General features: G+C 42.5%; 1 protein-coding gene across 1 annotated transcript in view; it reads right to left on the minus strand.

Moving 5' to 3' along the window:
• The window catches only part of LOC148128354 (vomeronasal type-2 receptor 26-like), a 37,659-nt gene that overhangs the window by 4,271 nt on the left and 26,117 nt on the right, over nt 1–7,271 (minus strand). The window lies entirely within an intron of this gene.

Raw genomic sequence — 7,271 nt, forward strand, 5'->3', positions numbered from 1 at the left:
GACATTCCTCAAATAGGGAAGAAGCTGGAAAGAAAAGAGATCTTTGAGAAATTGGAGTCATTGGCTGAAAGCCCCAAATGAGACATAATGGCTGCTCTCATTCTGGGCTGGTCACCATCTTAGGAGATCTTCATGAATATGGACAACTGGAGGACAGAACGGAAAGGGGGACAATGACATGATTAAAACCTTTGAATAGATGAAGGGTATGAATAGGGTTCTAGAAGGCATTATTTTCGATCCTAAGCAAGAATGAGGAGCATGGCGGACATGCCCTCAAAGTGACAGGAAGGATGTTCAGAAATAATGTTAGAAAGGATTCCTTCACAGAAAGAGTAGAGGAAGCTTGGAAGCAACTCCCAGTGTAGGTTGTGTGTCAATCATCAGTATTTGAGCTTAAACATGCTTAAGATAAACACATATCCATCATCCAACAACAAATTAAAATGAAATAAAAATAATTTGTAAAGAATAATAAAAAATAAATTAAAGAGAAATAAAAAAGATAAACTCAAAGGGCAGACTTGATGGACCATTAGGTTTTTTTCTGCTGTCCATTTTTTATGTTTCTGTCAGGGTTCCAAGTAACACACCCACAGCAAAGAAAACTCCAAGGAAGGGAATTTTCTCAAAGAACAATTTTTTGGATATATCATATTGGCACAGGCTGGTGAAAACTGACTCTGACTATTCCTGAAGTTTCAACCTGATTAAAAGTAAATGTTTTTCACTTTCCCAAAACAATTAGTCACATGGGCCAATCATGTTACTGTCCAGTTGCTGGGTAACTCCTGTCCCCTCCTTCCGAGCACCTGCAGGAATGTCCTTGGTTCCCAAGAGAAAGTATTTTGTTTCAGTTACAACACCCCAATTATCTCCATTCTCCCCTCCCTGTCGCTCTCCTTTGGTGTGTCAGCATAAAAGTCTCAAAATGGCCTCAGACAGGCCAGCTTCAGAGTTGACAGTTTCTTTGTTTCTAATTAAGAATGTCAGAAAATGTTTCTTTAATTCTCTCTTAATCTTTCATCTCTTACTTCTTGTCCTGCCCTAAAGTGCTTTGGATTAGAAGTCAACCCCTTCTTCTCCTTGACAGCCCCTCAGATGTTGGAAGACAGCCATCATGTCACCCCTAATCTTACTAATTCATCAGGTACCTAATTCTTGCAACTTACAAAACCATGAAAACCAAACGAAACAGCGAGGAAGCACTTGGGCCACAGGGGATGGGTGTAAGAGTGGAAGGACACTGAGGTGGAGAATGAAAAGAAGGAAGGGTATTTGGTGGAATGAGCAAGGGGGCTCTGAAGCTGCCACGGCTGAGCAAAATGGAGCTGAGCCTCTCAGCCTTATGAGCCTTCCTTAGATGCAGACCAGTTATAGAAATCTGGCCACAAGAAATTCTTTCCTCCCAAGGAATGTGTGATGGAGAAGCAACTCAGTCAAATGGAAAATTGCATGGTTATAACACAAGAATCAAGGCTGGAAGGGAGAGGATGCTATAGGGTGAAGTGTTGGGTAAAGGGGAGTTAAACCCTGGAAAATGGACCAGAATTCCCCATCCTTAAAAGTGAAGGCTGGCAAGGAAAGGTCGTTATGCTGCCTTCCGGGCTAGAAAAAAATAGAACCTATCATGAAAGAGCAACTGGTCACTCATTTAGAAATTGTTGTGGGACCAAAATGCAGGACCCAAAGAAATAATCAAGGCTCACTACTTAATTTGTCGTTAAGATGCACCTTGGAGGAATTTTCTCCAGAAATAATGGGAGGTACGCCTGCAGAAAAAAGGATGAACTTATTATATTTATGCATTTCAGAAAGGAGGAGGAAATGATATTTTAATTCATACACATTTAATCTAAGTAAGCCTGGACTTCCAGTTTGAGCTTCTTCAGCGATGAACCATAATCTATGATCGTGAGTGGTTTTGATCCGTGGTCACCACCGGAGCGCCCAGAGCCGGCTGGATTTGGGGCTAAGCCATCCCGTAGAGGTGGTGAAGAGGGGGGAGACCACCAGCAGGGTCGAGGAAAGCTGCATCTCTCCTCCTCAGATGGCCATTACTCTCTTTCCCAAAGGTGGTTTCAGCAGTGGTTAGAAATGGCCACCCCAAAAAAGAACTCGACTGGAAAAGAATGTGCACGAGGGAGATAAGAAGAGAAAGTTTTGGTTGACCAAGTTAAACTGAAAAAGCAACAACATAAGGTACCCTGTAATTTGAACTATAAAAAATAACATTGTTCCCAAAGAAGACTTTGACGCAGCGAAGGAGAGAGGGAAGGGAAAGCATCTGGTTTTTTTTTTCTTCCCTTCCTTATACTGACAGCTAAGAGATTTAAGTAAGAAATTGACAAAAATCCACTTTGACCTCAAGAAGCATTTAAGCTGAAAATAAAATGTCAAAGGGATAATAAAGACTTTTGGATACTCAAAAACCTTTAAAAGCAGGAAAGGAGAGAAAAGGAAAGAATAAAAGGGCAGGATCTGGAAAAATGGAGGAGACTGCCTGGAACTAAAAGGAACTTATAGTGAAACCTTAACAAGATTCCTAAAAGATAAATTCTAACTGAAACTTTGGAACAAAATAATAGAATTCTGAGGTTTTCACGGATACTTGTATGTGGATCTTTGGTTATTCGGGAGAAAAACCCAAATTACCGAAGACAGACAGACAGACAGACAGACAGACAGACAGACACACACACACACACACACACACACATTATATATATATATATATATATTTGTTTTCTGAGGTTCTCATGGGTATTTATATGTGGATCTTTGGTTGTTCGGGTTTCTCCCGCGTAAGATTCGAAGTATCTAGGCAGCGTTTCGATGAAGTCTCATTCATCATCTTCAGGCTTCTGTCTCCTGGCTCTGTGCTTTTCAGAGTAATGTGAGATTGCAGCTGCTTCCTCCTTTTAACTGCCAGTGGGGTGGGACTTGATTGGGTGGGGGCTTGGCTGTGTTCTGATTGGGTGGGGTGTGTTCTCATTGGTAGGGGTTTGGTTGTGTTCTGATTGGTTGGGGGTTAGCCGTGTTCTGATTGGTTGGGCGTGTTCTGTTCAGGTGGGGGCTTGGCTGTGCGACCACGGACCAGAAGCCGCATTTGAGCTGGTGAGTTGTGATCTTGCTGTTTGGCTTCACTTCATGTTGCCCATAGTGGGTGTCGGTCCATGAGCCATACATGAAGCAAACCGACACCCACTATGAAGATGCAGCATATGACAACAGGACCACGAACTCGAAGCCAAACAGCAAGATCAAAGCTCACCAACTCAAATCCCCCAGCAACTAAGACCAACCTGAGCACAACCAAGCCCCCCACCTGAACAGAACACGCCTCCAGCCAAATCAGAACACGGCCAACCCCCAACCAATCAGAACACAGCCAAACCCCCACCAATGAGAACACACCCCCACCCAATCAGAACACAGCCAAACCCCCACCCAATCAAGTCACACCCCACTAGCAGTTAAAAGGAAGAAGCAGCTGCAATCTCACATCACTCTGAGAAGCACAGAGCTGAAGAAAGAAGCCTGAAGATGATGAATGAGACTTCATCGAAATGTTGCCTAGATACTTTGAATCTTACGCGGAGAAAACCGAACAACCAAAGATCCACATACAAATACCATGAGAACCTCAGAGATATATATATATATATATATATATATATATATATATATATATATATATATATATATATATATATATATAGTTTATTTATTAAAAGCACCTAAGCTATGCCCACAGAACTGGCTGTTAAAAAATTTGAATCCCATCCCTGTCGAATGGGCTTCATATGGGTCAATGGCAACATGTTGCTCCTAATAAATCTTTTGGATCCTTTTGAAGCTTGGCTCGAGGCTCATGATTTAATTAGGGCAATCTCTGGAACCCTGACACTGGTTTTATGCAGCTTTGATGCAGGGATATGATGCCATAAAGATATTTAACTCAATAAATTGACATGGGGAGCTTCCTCTCTAAAGATCTTTGGCCTGAATAAGATCTGTCTTGATTTGAACTGTCCTGACCCAACCTAGTTCCAAGAGAGCAATCACAAGACTAAGGCAGCAACACAGCCTTTGATTGGTTCAGCTAAGAATTCTATTTCTTCACAGATAAAAGGCTACTTCCAACTAATCAGCTCTGACAAGAAAGAGCCTTGCCAAATTTTTGCAAGACTGCTAAAAACAACAGATAAGAAATAATTTTCAGTACAACAGCCTTAAAATACCAACTATAATGCCCATGAGACTGAGTTTCAAAATGTCTTTGCTTCCTACAAAGAATGTTCTCTGCACAGCTGCCTTTTATCTTCTTAAAGGTGGGGCCATTAACTTGCAGCCTTATTCCCAAATTTCCCGTGCTGTTGTAGCTGCTCTTTCCTGCGAGCAACCCTGCATACACGCATGCACTTGGCACAGGCTCCTCAGAAACCTCCTCATTGCTGCTGCCATCCCCCACAATCCCTGAAGGCAGCAGTCCACTCCCTAATGGTCCTGGGCCCTCATCTGACTCCTCGCTCTCCTCAGCCATCTGAACCTGCTGTCGGATAACCACCACAACAACTCAGAAAGCAGAAACAGTCCATTGACTTCATTTTTGAGGGCAAGGTATAGTTTTGCTAAAGTCAAAGAAAGTACAGTAAGGCAAAGCTAAGTTTGAGGATCCCGTGTCAATTGCCTCATAAACTTCCCCTTTTTCCCAGGCCTGTCCTCCCATTGGCCCCTCATGCCCAATCATAATCCAAAGAGAAGTTTTTGGCTTTTCTTGGAATACAGCTGCACTTTTCTCTCTGGCCGGTTGTCCTTCAGATGTTTTCTCCAGCTGGCCCAAAGTACATCAGAGGTGCTCCATTCCCCTTCCCAAAAAAGCTTCCTTCCACTCCAGCATCTATGGCAGGCTGGCACTGAAGTAAGACAAAAGAAGAAGTGAGGTGGCAGACCTGACACCCAGAGATTACCTGCCAGGACTGGACATTTGAGATCTTCTCTCCAAGTCTCAGCATGGCTGGTCGCCCTCTGGATCCATGCATTGCATGTAATGCATGTGCCAGAGCATAAATGGCATTGTAGATATTGTAGCTTTCTCTAGTCATGCTTGTTTCAAACCAGTAGGATGGCAGATTCTGTACATTCTCCTTTCCTGTACATGGTTTTTTCCCCTTTGGAGGGGTCTTTCCAGGCTTGTGGATGTTGCAGTCAAAGACCTCTTCCCACCATAATGGGAGAAAGACATCTTCTTGTGGCTTCAAAGGGTCTAAAGACAGGAGAAAATGGCTGAATTCTGAGACATCCCCAGTGTGGTGCCTAAAATTCAAAGCCCCATGGAAGGGCTTTATAATTTTCAATAGATATTGAGATTTCAGCACATTAAGTTTCCAATTGGATGTAAAGATCCAAACTTTCAGAAATGATGCTTTTCTAAATATGCCATAAGCATACACAACTGCGTGTACGTTTGAAATAGTATAGGAGTCTGCAAACAGAATAATCACTTCCCCTTTAGACCAAGTGTTGAAAATATGTTGTAATTTTGAATCTGAACTAACAAAAAAATCAGATTTCATCACTTCAGCAAAAGCCAGGCAGATCTCCTTCTCCTTGAGCATTGGCACCAGAGATGAGGTGAAAAGTTCTCCATCATCATTTTCAGGGGCCAGCAGCCCAACCCAGTTCCACTGGAAATACAGGAGCAGCTGGACTAAACCCACATACTGAGCAAATTCCTTGGGATTGATCCGGAAGAAGGAAGGATAAACTCTTCTCTCTCCCACAGAGAACTCAAAGCCAACACCAAGCTGGAGAAAACGAAAATCCCTTTTAGAGACAAAGTGTTGACATGAAAAGCTTCCTCGACCTGCTCCTGAATTTCCATAGGCCGGGAATGGGCCTTGCAGCTGCACCAAGGAATTCACTCCTCAGTCAAAACAGGACACAGCCTTGCCAGCCAAAGTCAAGGCCATGTCCACGGAGACCCACAATGGATGGAGGGAGTGACTTATATGACCCACAAAATTGCTTCGTTGGATAATGTGACTGGTAAAACACTTTGGGGGAGGGAAAGAGGGTCAAAGCCAAGGTGCAGGTTGGTGAAGTGAGAGCTGGCTTCCCATAGGTAGAGCCAACATGGCACTCCTAATAAACCCCTGGAGTTTTCTTTCTAAATGGCTTGAGACTGCTAATTTTATGATGGAATTGGTCAGAACCCTGACACAAGGTACACTTTAATGGTGACTTTAAAGGCCCCCATTGTGTGATTTCTTGCCCCACCAGTCAGATTTACTCATTGTGAGTGGAAAGCTTCATCTTCCTCCCTTCTAAGGAAGAGACATCAGTTACCTATTTTGCCTGGCTGTGATAGATCATAAGTCAAAGGAACAAAACATCCACGCAGAGAATAAACTCCACTGAAAGGTGCAGAAAGATGATAAACTTCTATGAATGTCAGGAAGTAATTCCTCTTTCAGAATTATATCAATATTGCTTTGTGGTTATATAAAAATGTATCTTCACATGAAAAATACAGAAATCAACTCAACTATAAGATGGATGGTCAAAATCAAAGAATTCTGATGTGTGTCTGCTTGTAGCACCTTTGCTTTCATCCTTATAGCTTCTGTGTGTGTTTCTGTTCTTTGTGTGTTCCATATTGTATCCAGTGCTTACCTGTGGGATCTTGAAGATGCTGAAGATGGAAGCCATCAGCCTTGAGGATTTGGGCTCATCATATCCAATGAGAGAGTAGAGGGTCCTTCATGTAACATTTATAACCTGAACCATTTGGCCTGTGGAGCAAGGAGAGGCTGATCCAAAGAAATCCATTCCATTTGGTCATTGTTTGGATGTAGAAGCCAAAGGGTGATGTTGGGGAGGAGAAACAGATCCTTGTTGACTTCTTTAACTGCAAACATTAAGGCCAGGAACTGTGGAAGTTTTTGGGTATAAACCTATAGTGAGAAAAAACAGAGGGGACCTTACAAGGAAATCCCTGCCTGCAGGTGGACTTAGCCTTTGTCATATTTGGGGGAGTTTTAGACCATGATTTTATGTCATAAGTGAACATAAATGAACACCTTTACTAGGCCAGCAAAGTCTCAAGGGTGCTTTCCTCTCCACTTTCATATGGAGTGTATAATCATGCAGAGGGAAGACTTCTGCAAGACTGAAGGAATTCATAGCTATTTCATGGTTGGCTATTTATTGAGGAAAGGACGAGAAATCTGATCTATACAAAGTTGTATACATGGATCTTTTAAACA

This window comes from Pseudonaja textilis, chromosome 1 (genome assembly GCF_049901715.1).
Source record: "Pseudonaja textilis isolate UNSWEBS1 chromosome 1, rPseTex1.2, whole genome shotgun sequence".
In the NCBI taxonomy this organism is placed as follows: domain Eukaryota; kingdom Metazoa; phylum Chordata; class Lepidosauria; order Squamata; family Elapidae; genus Pseudonaja; species Pseudonaja textilis.